Here is a 14482-nt window from a genome sequence, read left to right on the forward strand (position 1 = left end):
ACAAAGCATTTGACACATTTAACAATATTGTTGTTGTGTATGCAATTATACTAGGTGCATAACTTTAATTTATATAATAATTCATTGTACTCACATAGTTATTCATTTCTATTGCTTTTGTTTAAATAATTTTTTAAACCCTAATTAATATTTTTATATCCTATTTTATAAAGAAATGAGCGTTTTTTGTCTGTCTCGAAGGATCTCGCTTACCGCTGAACCGATATTGTTCTTCTTTACGTTAATGCTTTTTATAGGTCCTGGGAAGGTTTTAAACTATTTTTGGGGAGGGTGTCTTAACCCACCCCCAAAAAAAAAAAATTGTTTTTTATTCTATTTGTGGTCGACTTAAGTGCCCCTTGAGGCTTCTAGGGGGCGTATCCGCTAGTCTATTTTATAAAGTATTAAGCTTTTTTGTCTCTAGCGAAGAATCTCGACAGACAAAGCTTCTTGTAGGTCCAGGAATGTTTTGACTACTTTTAGGGATGGTATCTTTCGACTTTTCCATCTTCCACTTTAAGTGCCCCTAGAGGCTTTTAGGGGGCGTAACCGAGTATATAAAGTTACATTGATCTTCATGTTTGATACTAGCTACAACCTTATTATGAGTAAATGGTGCATTAGTTAAGACTAAGAAGTATTGCTGTTTAAAATTTATGTTTTAATAAATTAGTTTCTTTATATCAAAATTTGGGTTGGGCCGGATATCCGGTGTGGCCAGATATCCGGCCGGATAGTTTCAATATCCGGTATCCGGATATCCGTTGTGGCCGGATATCCGGCCGGATAGTTTCAATATCCGGTATCCGGCCGGATATCCGGCCACACCGGATATCCGGCCCAACCCTAATCAAAATGTATATTTGTATGAATACTTCATTGGCTCTTTTTCCCTTATCGGATTTCTAGATAAGAACTTATCAATTAGTTTTCCTTAATAGTAATGATAAAACCCGTATAAAAAATGTGTGTTTGACGATTTATTGCGAAATAATTACGCTTTGAAAGCTATTCTATTATTTACCCAAATAAATATTTACCATAACGTAAGCTGGATCTTTAAATGTGTAGCCGTTGGCGTGGCTGTAGCCGTGGCCGTAGTCATGGCTGTAGTTTAGCAACGCTTTAGCCACACTAACGGACTGTGGTCACTTTTAGCGTGGTTAACCACGCTACGACTACGACCACGCGTTGCCAATATGATTTAAAGATCGCTTTTTTTTTTGTGGCCACGGCAACGCGTGGTTAATATGATTTAAAGATCGCTATTAGGTTGGTGGCTGTAACTCTGACCACGACTACGGCAACGGCTACGCTTTTAAAGATCCAGCTCAGTAGAACCCTAATTAGTGAAAATATTCGCTTTCAAAAATGTGCACTTATTGAAACGTTTTCATACATACATAAAAAGACTACATATTACCACACTGCCAAATTTTATTTTCGATAAACTTGTATTCGAAATGGAATTTAAAATTGCCATTTATCTCGCCAAATTGCGGTTTTAAACTGAATTATTGTTGCAATATATCTAGTCAAGCTCTAGTACTAGTCAGAAGGGGGAGAAATAGTATTTTTTTAGTAGTAAAACAACTCTACAACTAATATGTATGTTAGTTGTTCTCTTAGTTGTCTCACCTGTCCATCCTTGGCGCAAATACAAATATATTGAAATCGATATTGTGTACCTTGGTAAATAAAGCAACTGCGATAGTTTAAACTAGGATGAAAAATAAAGTTTGATAAAAAGAGAAATATTGTGCTAACCAATGACGTAACAGAAATATATCTGCACAGCTTTTCCATTTTTCTAAAGCAAATTAAAAGTGTATATTAACTTCTGCTGAGCTAGAAATGACGCCATATTAGAAAAAAAAACATTATATTTATACGACCTTATTTGGTATTTTTGACCAAAAGTCTTTAAATTATTCCCCATTTTTATAGGCACTTAATTTTAATACTTTTAGCTGAAAAACTCCGAATTATGTATAGTAGAATAACGTCTAATATGACATCATTTCTCATAGGCACTATAAAGAGCTTCACCTTTGCATATCATACCCGCTAAAACTATAAATTTTTTACTCTTACAAGAACCCAGTAAAAGTGTCGGACTGATTATGACGTAAAAAAAATAATTAGCCAATGAGAGGCCACTATCAATTTTACCATTGGTCAATAATGGCCTCTCATTGGCTATTTTTTTACGTCATAATCAGTCCGACACTATTACTGGGTTCCTCTTACAACATATATTAATGAGATTACTATTTTAAATGTGATTTTAATAAAGTTAGAATTGCAGTTCTAGTGAATTTATGAGTTGATATGTCTGGTGGAAGCGATGACACTCCAAGATTAAAAGTGGAGTGGAAAAAAACTTTGCGGAATAAAAAGAACATGAAATTAAGAAAACATAGTTATTATGTTGTTATAAAAGTATACTGACAAGATTAACATAACATTATACGAAAACATGTCTATACCTGTAAATATAAATCGAAAGGATCTCTTCTCTTAATGACGTTCTATTTAAAAAAAAAAAAAAATTCTTCTAAATGTTCTATAATTAGAAGTTATGTTTAATATCATGAAGCTTTTCTATAAAATATATACATTCCAATGTGTACGTACAGTACATACATTAGTACTTAAGAGCAGGTTTTTACTTTAGTAAAACACACACTTCCTACAAAGTGATCATTGTCTTACGAAAAATTACGAAATCACAGTTTATTATTCTATTTTCTAAAAATGAATGTTAGTTTGTTAATTTTGTTCTACTTATAGACATAATTGTACTTGTTACATTTGGCCTTTATATGTCAATTCAAAAGTCATAATTTTAAATAATATCTCACAATATGAAACAAATTTTTGCATTTAGGTATTTATTTTGTATTCTAGGGATGCATGCAAAATATTTTGGTGTTTATTTAAATTTATTGTAAATTAAAATGGAGAAGATTTGACTCAGTAGTTATATTCTGAAAAAAATTCAGAAGGTTGAAATTTAATGGCGTTATAACAATTTAAATCAAATTTTTATTATAATTCTCGTGATCATAAACTAAAGTTAACTGAATATGATTTTATTTTTTCTTAAAGAAAAGTTGTCTCTCCCAAAAACATCTAAATTAAATCTCAAATTAAATTTAGGCCGCAGATTATTATTATAAAATGAGCAGCTATCTCTGGTTCCCGAACCTTGATTATTTCCATGAAAGATGGTACACTATATAGGTTTACCTATCCTGTATACAAATATTCATACAAATTATATGAGGGGTTCATTTTGTACAGTACATATTTTCTACATGGTTGTTTTACAAACCTTTCTAAATGGATTCTTAAAACAAATTCTTAAAACCCCAAATGACAATTAATCTTTATTTCAGAAGCAGTACTTTGCTTTTTGCATGTCTGCTGAGTGTCTATAATCGCTATTCATCCTAATATATCCACAATAGTTTTGAATAAAACTTTTTTCTGTCCTCAGATTTAAAATAAGAATCTGGAACAGTTTCAGTTTTTCAAAGTGCATTTCAAATCTTTTTTTCATACAAACTTTCTTCTCTAATTCAAACAATCTCAGCATCAATGAAAAGTTTTCTCAAGATAATATTTCAGAATTCCGTTTTGAATATTAACGCTATGCCATAAACAGTATGTAATTAAAGAGGAAATTTTATTTGATGTAATTAAATATAGATTTTATGAAAATATTTCCCAGAATAATGATCAATTACTCTATGACTCACCTAATACATCCGTGCATCCGTAAATCTGAAGAGAAATTTTGTTTGTATGGTAAATATATGATTTTTAAAGCTTTTTTAAAAAGTAAAATTATGTCTTTAACCCTTTTTTTCATTTTTAATCTTTTATTTCGTTTTAATATTTCTCTTTTTTTACAAAAACTTTGTAATATGTTGGTCAAAACGTTTTTGAGATCATAAAGGACACTCAAACACAATTGTAAAGAGAAATTTATTGTTATATAATTATGCAAGGGGTATAGGCTATTTATCATGTAAAATTACTGTATTACTTCTTGAGCCAGGGGCATTAAAGTTAATTAATATGTCCATTAGTATTAAATATATTTTCTTTACTTTTCCTCTAAACTGCTTAATTATAGCATGAATAGAATTTCGTAATATAATACTAATCCTATAATATAAAGTAGTAATTTTTTTCTTCTGAATTGAAAGGTCTCGAGAAATAAAAGTCCGAATTAATTGTAATTTTCAGGAATGCTTTATAAATATCTTTGGGTGGCTTTAGGATATTTTCTGACCTTCTTTCACAACCCCGAGAATCTAGGCGTGAGACAACGCGTTTTATTCATCCATTGTTTATTTAATAAAAAACATCCTAAATCCTTCTTTCTTATTTATAGAAGAAAACTAAAATATGAACCTTTCTACATTTAAGATATTTCCGTCCGTCTTAAATTTGTCTCTGAAAATTTGGGATATTAGACTCGCTAATATGATATGTACCTTACCAGTAAATGTCTGTAACTATTAGAAATAATCTTTTTATCGTAGCATCTCTATAAAGTATTTTCTAAAATTTTCAGCATCTTGCAATTAGCAATTTGGGAAATACAACATTGTTTTTTAATTTATTTTTTCATTATCCTTTCCTTGAAACTAGCTGTAATTGGGCAAAGCAGTGGAATTGAGCTCTGGCCGGGTAGTGAAAAGATAAGGTCACGTAAAAAAAATGAGTTTAATTTATTTGAATAATGATCTTGCACCAACTTTCTTGTTTCCAACATTTACCACTACAGCAGTAAGATAAATACCATTCTCTCTTTCTTTTAGCAATATAGCAAAGCTGATGTATAGGTAGCCTTTGCTCGTTGTTACGTCAGCCTGTCACTACGTCTGGGACAGATAACTTTAATCAACTTATTGTCAGAAAGTTTAAAAATATAAAAAGTGATTTTTAACATATTTATTAACTATCTAAAATTGTAAAATTAGGACGTGTAACTTTGGGAAAGCGGAAAGTGACATGTGTGATGTCATAAAAATACGTCTAAATTCCATCTTTTTCCCACTTCTCCTCTCATCCCTCCTTTTTAGACGTATTTTTATGACGTTACACATGACACTTTTCGCTGTTCCTGTAATTATGCTTTTCTAAATTTTCTTATCCTTGTCTTTTTTCTTGTTCAATGCTAAATCTTAATCTTAAGTTTTGTATTACCTATTCTGATACTTTCTTACTTAATTTTCCTTATTCGAAAATTTTTACATTATTTCAAAATAAAACATTTTCGCAGAATCCTTTTTTCTTAACCAAATTTTAAGTTTGCTCTATGACCTAACAGGTTTGTTAATAGAAATTGGAATTGCACAGAAAGTCATTAAGAATTTAAATTTAAAAAATCAACCCCATTTTTAAGTGCCTGTAAAGACCCTTATGGGCGGAGCCACTTGAAGATAATAATATATAAAGAACTAGTTAAGCTAAAACTGTAGTTAGTAAATACAAATGTATATATTTATATTGTGTTTTGTTTTCATGGGCTGATAATCCAATTTACCTGGACCACTCTACATCTACTTTTAAGATTTATATATTACAACTTTACCTCTCTATACTCGTGATAAAAATAACAAGATTGTGCCAATAGAAGCAAAATAATAATTTAGATAGCTACATGGCACTAAGCTTTAAATTCAACTTCGGCTAAGGCCAAAGATATAACACCTCACCTAAAAATTTCAACTGACGATTCCCTCCCACTCAAAAAAAATTACATTTACAGGCCTTTTTCTTTATTAAGGTATATTTATAATTAAAATTATATTATATATTATAATTATATATAATTTTGGAAATCAGAATTCTGATTTAATATTAAGTTATTACAGATCAAACGTGAGGCTTTGCTAGTTATACCGTATTTATAGAAATTAAAAAAAACACCGGAAATAAAATTTATATATTTTTTTAACAGGAAATAAAAGCCTAACTTTTTTTCGTATTACGCATTGTTGTTTAATAAAACAGAAAAATACACTTTCTTTTTGCTGAATCACCTAGTATGAGTACAGATATTTTAATATGTAAGTGTAGAGTGTATGTATGACAATCTAATTTTTGAAAATAAAGCATCCAACAATTGGCAACACATACACACAAAAAAAAACAATTTTAGGATTGTGTCAGTTTTATTTTAAGGTAAAGCAAAGGGCTTAGGTTGATATCATCAAAAATAGTTTTATTTTTGTATTTTAAATTAATTGTGCTATGTAGTAGGAGTGTACAAGGTGGCAAGGCTTTAATCCAGCTTTTACCAACAACGAAATCAATAAGAAATAAAATCACGAATCCTTTGCGTCATTTTCAGCTGCTGTTGGGACGCAACACATAGTAGAATTAACAAACTTACCATCTGTCCCCCAAATATTAATTAAATTTATTTTGATTGTTGGCTATACCTTATCCTGGCTTTAATCTAGTCGGTATATGCCGCTATAAAAAAAAATAAGCATAAAAAATGTTGGTGTCAAAATCCTCTGAACACCAATGGTATATAAGTATAGAATCGAAAATATAATAAATTGACTTACTTTATTTAAATATATAAACCTATAAAGTCATATTTAATCCAAGGTTTAAAACAATAAATTTTCCTCAAAGTCAAAATGCAGAAAACAACGCCCTTCAAAATTTAGTTAAGGAGGGAAAAAAGATATTCTATAAATATTTAACTTTACATGACATTTTTTTACATGAGTATCAACTATTTGTAAAGGGATACAATACTCTAACGCCCACTATAGGATATTATACATATTATTAGATAACATCCAACATTCACCTAACCCTTTGTATGCATGACCTGTTTATTATCATTTTGTATGCTTATGTTGAAATACATCTATCTATCTATCTATCTATCTATCAAGACATTCTCGCTACTATAACTATTAATGTCACGTGTCATACAAAACAGTAGTAAGTGAATTTTTAACGTATGATGTGATATTGCAAACCTGACCCTTTCCCGTCAAAAAGCAAACACGCTCTCCTCTTTTCTATGTTGCGACTTTTATTTCATACAAATGATATTTCTTAGAATTTTTTTTCTCTTTACTGTGCCTTCCTTTTCCCTGAAGTTACCCATATTTTTGTTTGCCTGCCTATCTGGCATCAACCAACTGCCTGGCTGGATACCAAGGGCAATGGATGGCATTATGTGTGATCAAAATCCAATATGTAATATATCCCAAGTTTATACTCATAGTTCTTGTGTCTTACTAGAAATACATTACCATAGCAGGCTTCCTACAGTAACAATTCTGCTGTTACACTATGAATCAGGAGATTTCCGAAATCGTCTATAGGCAGAATTTTCCATAGAATGGTATATGACACAGTAACATCAAAGTTTTGATTACTAAAAGTTTAGAAAATAAAATGAGAATATGAATTGTGTATTCAGGAAATTTTAAAACAGGTCTAAATCGAAGTTTGGTCAGACATTCTTAAACATTTTTAATCCGCTAGGTGGCGCCAGTTTATCACCCACATATCCTGGAGGCCTATAAATGCATAGTTATTCATATTTGACTGTAAGATTGTCATTTTTAAAATCTTTGATTTAATGGAGTTAATCATCCATGTTTTGACTCGGTTTTGGCATGAAAGTTCGATTTTTATTATTCTATTAATTGGTCAAGCCTTCTGTAACTAAACCTTGCCATTTTTACCTGACTCTTTGTAGCTGTATCAAACACCAAGGTTCTATATAAAAGTAGGAAAAATAAGTAGCGTAGCGACACTATAATCTTAGTATGTCCTTTATTCCATCAGTCAATGTATTGGTATAAAGGTTGGATTAATGAATTTAATATCTACTGTTGCTAGTCAAGACTGTGACATCCATTGTGATAGATGGTAAAATGCCTTGCTTATATTGGAGTCAATTAATTAATGCAAGGTAATTCATTAAAAAGATTTTTTTTGGATCCTCGTTTTAGTAATGACACTTTTATAAATAATTTTGACTATGGCTTTGTGATGAAACCTTTCACATCATTAGTTTTGGAAATTATTGTCCGGCAAAATTGGCAAGTTTAGTGCATACACATTATCCATAAAATATGTAGTATAAACTTAGTTATTAACAGTTACTGGATATTTAACATGGACGTCAAAGATGTTTTAATTTAGAAGGAGTGGGAGGGGGTGGGGGCGGGTTGGTACATATGTGAATAATAGGTGCTGTATTTTTCATTTATGTGGATGAGGTAATAGGGAATTTTGTTACTTTATTATAAGGACTAGAGGCTACCCCAATTTTTTATAGTTGTTTCTGTCAATTTTTTCTAGGAACGATTTCTCTTGGGAGGGTGGTTGTACCCTCCCCAAAAATAGTAATAGACCGTTTGCAAGATTTTTGCATCCAAACATCATTCTTCTTTGCTCTGATATTATATAAATATTTACTTCAAAAGAAAAACCAACTAATTAGATGGCAAACGTCTGATGTTGTTTTACAAAAAGTAAAATATAAAATGTTGTGTTATTTGTCATTGTTGGCTAGTAAAAACTTGGTTTGCCCCACGTAGATTTTAATATGATGTACAAAAAACAGTGAACACTTTAATCTACCTACGTATTGGACCACTTTTTTTGACTGATTCAACTTATGATTTATCATTTTTAGTAGAAAAGCTACCATTAAACACATTGACATAGGTAGGGGCTCCTAAAAATCCCTATATGTTGAAAAATCAATTTATGTGCTTTCCTACTCCTCCGGAAATTAAAAAGTAAAAAGCAATGTTGCTTAATATTGAAAACCAGTGAAAATGAAAATAAAATTACCATAATTTACTGTCAAAGACGTAATAACGATATAATAATGAGGGGGGGGGGGGGGGGGGTAATATAGTCTAGTTAAGAAGTAAGTGATAAGAAAAACTAGAAAAAATTCCTGCATGTCAATGGTTCAAAACCTTGCAATATGAGAAGATACACAATGCTCTAAATAGGTAAAACTTTTCTTGGGCCTCACTGTGGGCTAGAATTGAATCAAGACAAAAGTAAGGGCCGAGCCCTGGGTCTATATATGGTGAAAATAGACATAAAACCATGATGATTCCAGGTAAAACCAAAATATTTCAGCGGGGGGGTTTTTGAGAATATTAGATTTGAAAATTTCAAGTTCAATTTTCACCCCCTAGGAGTTGCCGCATAATCATGACAAGAAAAGCAAATATTATTTATTTTAAATTTTGAACAATTTTGCTTTTATGAAGTCCTTCTTAAAACATCTCTATATATGACTTATTTTAGGCTGAATTTTCGTGACCTTTGCAAAGCAAGTGATAAAAATGGCCATTTATTAACTCCCTTCAGGAGTGGTTTTATGAAGAACTTTATAAAAGCAAAGTTGTTTAAAATTTAAAATAAATAATATTTGCTTTTCTTGTCATGATTATGCGGCAACTCCTAGGGGGTGAAAATTGAACTTGAAATTTTCAAATCTAATTTTCTCAAAAAGCCCCCGCTGAAATATTTTGGTTTTACCTGGAATCATCGTGGTTTTATGTCTATTTTCACCATACATAGGTCCCAGGGCTCGGCACTTACTTTTGTCTTGATTCAATTCTAGCCCACAGTGGCCAATTCAAAGGTCGTGCAATAATTGATAGGTTGTCTTTCATTTGTTACTTGGTAATTTAAACGATCCTTTAGCCATTGTCTTATCCCTTTAGATCCCTGTATAATTATATTGGTACCTCTACTTTTAAAACATGAAACTCCTACCTTTTAAACTAAAGCATATCAATGGTAAAGTCTTTGTATAGTAACCAGAAATACATGAATGTGTAGTATGGTGAAAAGTAATAAAATGAAAATGTGTGTTGAAAATACGTTTATTTGTTGAAACTTTACAGGATAAAACTTTTTGACTTCTAAAGCAAAACATTTTATAATAATTTCTTGTTTTATGTTTTATTTTTGGATAAAATATTTTCTTTTTGCTCCGGTCAGGGATTGTAGAGATAACAATGGTTTTATTAATTTACAATCCTAATTTACCTCTCATTTTAATTAAAACATCCATAAGTAGCGAATAATAACGTTTACATATTTTAAAGCATGACCAACAGCCAGACGGTCAGAATAATATATAGATCAGATGCGCAAATGTTATAGGAATCTTCACTAGAATATTTCAAATGTCCATTTTAAATAGCAGTATAGAGTAGCTTCGCTAGTAATAATTCCACACACCGGACTGTAAAAAATTATAAAAAAAAAATCTGCATTTTGCTATCTCATTCTTAATTAATAGAAAATACAATTTAAATTCTATCAATTATTGTCAAATTTTAGATTTAAATTTCGTAATTGAAATGGCTATTAAAATCTATATTTAAGCTGAACAAAGAAATAATAAAATATTTGCTTTCAGTAAACAATATTACAATAGAATTACCCAAAATAGAACAGGCAGATACATTTCAACAGGAGTAGAAAAACAATTGCTAACAAGCCAGGAACATACAAGTTTTGAAAATATGAAGATGTTGCTAGTAGAACATCATTTACGAACATATGGTTGAATTAATGAAGAAAACAAAAATCAAATCATGTATAGATTAAAGTAAACACTAAGTATGAGAAAATATTCAGTACTATCTAAATATTGATAAGATTGGTATATCACGGTTGGGCCCTCAGAGGTCAAAACTTTATTTTAGTGTTTGGCCAAAATGACTTAGCAATTGTATCTGTAAGTACGTCTAATAACACCCTTTGCTATTTTTAAAATCCTAGAAAATTTGTTTTGCAAGAAAATTGCATAAATTCGCAACCTTTTTTAGAACCACTACATAACTCGAGTTTTAAAACTTTTTACATAAGATCCTTTTTACAAAAAATATCAATAATTACTTAAAATTAAACCTGAAAGAAAAAAATTCTCATTACAGGTGTTAATTTTCATGTTTTAGGTCTTTTTTTGAGGAAAACATAACTTCTCCTTTTTTGACAATAATATATTTTTTTAACAATTCAAAGTAAAATAAAATAAAACTTAAACGATTTTTCTTGAATTATCAGTTGAAAATTTCATCAAACATGCAATTTAAGTAATGAAAATTTAATAAAATCATTTTTTGAATGTTTAGAATTACCAATTTTCTACATTTAAAACAAAATGTTAACAAAATTTAAAAACATTCTAACATATAACTTCAAAAATCAATAACATTTTATAAAAAGATGTTTCAAAAAATAAATCATTAAAAGGTATTAAAATGCATTTGAAATTACTTAAAATTAAAACGAGAACATCTTTTTACACTGTATTCTGTGAAATAGAGTTTAAATGACATGATTAGTGAATGAAATATTTCCTAAACTCATTAAGCCTTTTTGTGACTATATTAAAAATAATTTATTTTGTTTTATATTGTTTTTTTATTCAAATATTTGACAAAATTTTCCCTACGTCAATAAAATAAAGTCAGTTTTTTACTGTTTCCAGGTTTTCTTTATAATTTTAACAATTAAATATAATATAAATCTTCATTATCTTTTATTTGAATTATCATACACATTAAAATGTGAAGTATAAGCTAGAATAGCACTTTTTTCTACGAATATTTTAATGACATTATATCAAAATAATTCCTCTTAAATATCACACAACATATGATTGGGAAGTATAGCCATTTCTTGGAGGTATAATATTTACAAAAATACCATTAATTCTGTTTTTATCAGAAGTTAAAAAAATTGAACAATTCTAAAACAATGGTTGGCTGTCTAGATATTGAGAACACTAAGACTACGGCTCTGTTCTATTGAAATAACGTTGCAAAAAGAGGGATTCTGAAAGTAATCTACCTAATTTTATTAAAAGAACCAACAAGTACTGTCAGTATCTTTTTTCTTGTAATCTAGCAGACAATCAAATCATAACACAATTTTCATGATAAAATATTCAGGTTTCTACTTCACATTTTAAAAAATATACTGATCAATAAAATGTTCAAAATTTTATGTTGTACTAATTGAAAAAATATGTTGTAATTCTTATTTTAAAGTTACATTTTTATCCCTGACAAAATCATAGACGACTTTTAAAGGCATCTTATCTAAACTTTTTGAAGAAAAACTTAAAAACGTTAATTAAGTATGAAAACCATTTTTTTCGATTTTTCTGAAGTTATTATCGCATTCTATGGGTTTTTTATTATCATTTACTTGTATCGAAAGTGCCAAACATTGTACCCCAACTTATTCATTTAATAAAAAACGAAGCGTGATATATAAGGACAAAACAGTAATATTGAAAGTTAAACGTAAAAAAACCTGTAAATCATAAAATACAAAGGACCAATGATAGGCCAATACACAGGATTAATTACCAATTGCAGGCCAGTATACATTTAATTAACCAACGGTAGCCCAGTTAGACATAATTTTTTATACACACTATACAAAGTTTCTTCAAATTTACTTTGGAGCCAGGCTACTGAACAATGTTTGAGAAGGTATTGGTGTAAATTTTCAATGCAAACAAAAGATAAAAAGGCTTTATTAAATTTGTTTTATTTTACTCAAAATATGTAAAATTGTTTTGAGCGCAGCTATAAAAAAAGATAAATTGCAACGTCACAAGCTTAAATGATCACGTTACTTAGCACAACATTTATTTTTTTCATTCATAGACAAGCACAAAAAAAATAGAAGTCCCTTTTCGGCAACGTCTTGTTATCAAAGTACCTTTCCAGCAAGGTCTTTCAATCAAAGAGATGGCTGTCTACTCTTGTTGTTATGTCAATAAGAGAAATATGACTTACTAGAAAATAATTTCTTGTATTCATTCGAATCCGGTGGATAGGAACCGGTTCTCATCCATACGAAAAAACTATGTCTAGCATCGTATTATATCCAGCTTTCTACGAATATAAAAATGTACAATTAAAAGATTAAAACCAGTTTTTTTAGCTGGTGCCTCCGGCACCTCGGGGCTAAAAAACTAGTTTTAATCTTTTAATTGTACATTCTATATCCGCGGAAAGCCGTTTATAATACGATGCGAGAAATAACTATTATGTCCCTTCGTTGTTCTCCACCATCTTACATATTTACATAAACAAACATTTTTAAAAGCGAAGCTTTTCTATAATTAGGGTCGGTCCGTCCGTAACGGATAGCTTTTTTCGTTAATTTAGACATGTCAGAATTGTCCTATCGATTTCAAATTTTGCATGGTGATTCCTTTAGTAGTTAGGTACAATTTAGAAAGCGTAGCAAATCTATAATCATTACCGAAATGTTCGTACGTCCATTTTAAACATGTTGATTTTTTTACTTTTTTAACAAAAAATTTTTATTGATATAATCATCCGATTGATCTGATTTTTTGTATATTGATTCCTAGGACAACAAAGTATAATGTTATAAGCGAAGCAAATCTATAATCAAGTCCTAAAAATGTAAGTATGTCCATAAACATTATCCTGTATAAAGCAGTTTTTCAACAAATTTACTTAAAATTTTGCATCGACTCTTGCACATTTGTATTCTGATTATTCAGTTCTGACACTATGTAAGTGTTAATGTCCGTTTGTCCTACCGTTTTAGTGCTTCGCTTTTATGGATGTTGTCATCCTTGTTTTTATAAGATTATACCAATTTTCATATTTGTATTCTTGAAGAAGTTGAAAAAAATCGGCATAAATATATTGTTTTACTCGTGCACAACTGTAACTGAATTGTTGATGTCTTCATAAATGTGTTACATAAAAAGTAATGTTTTACTCACAGTTGCATTTGACAAAATTTAGGTTGTTGTAGATTCATTCATTAAGTTTTTACCTTTCTCTGTTCTAATGTACTTGTTAGTTTTCTTTATCTAATTAAATGTGAAACCTTTTTTTTATTATTGCAAGTTTATTATTTGAAGGTAGGTCAATCGAACAAACACACTTGTGAAGTGTTAAAACTTTTTAAGCAGGGAGGTGGTCGAGGGTGCTCATCAGCACTTGCGCCTCTTCACTGAGGGCGTCAACCATTACGCCCGAAATCTGGGCCGCGCCACCTGGCGCCACCGGTTCCATCGGGATTCCTCCCACACGGGATTCCTCCCACTGAATTCCTCCCACGGGATTCCTCCCAAACGGGATACCTCCCACACGGGATTCCTCCCACACGGGATCCCTCCCACAGGATTCCTCCCACACTGGATCCCTCCCACGGAATTCCTCCCAAACGGGATACCTCCCACGGTATTCCTCCCACACGGGATCCCTCCCACGGGATTCCTCCCAAACGGGATACCTCCCACGGTATTCCTCCCACACGGGATCCCTCCCACGGGATTCCTCCCAAACGGGATACCTCCCACGGTATTCCTCCCACACGGGATCCCTCCCACGGAATTCCTCCCACACGGGATCCCTCCCACGGTATTCCTCCCACACGG

This window comes from Acartia tonsa, chromosome 2 (assembly GCF_053477335.1).
Source record: "Acartia tonsa isolate MP-2025a chromosome 2, ASM5347733v1, whole genome shotgun sequence".
In the NCBI taxonomy this organism is placed as follows: domain Eukaryota; kingdom Metazoa; phylum Arthropoda; class Copepoda; order Calanoida; family Acartiidae; genus Acartia; species Acartia tonsa.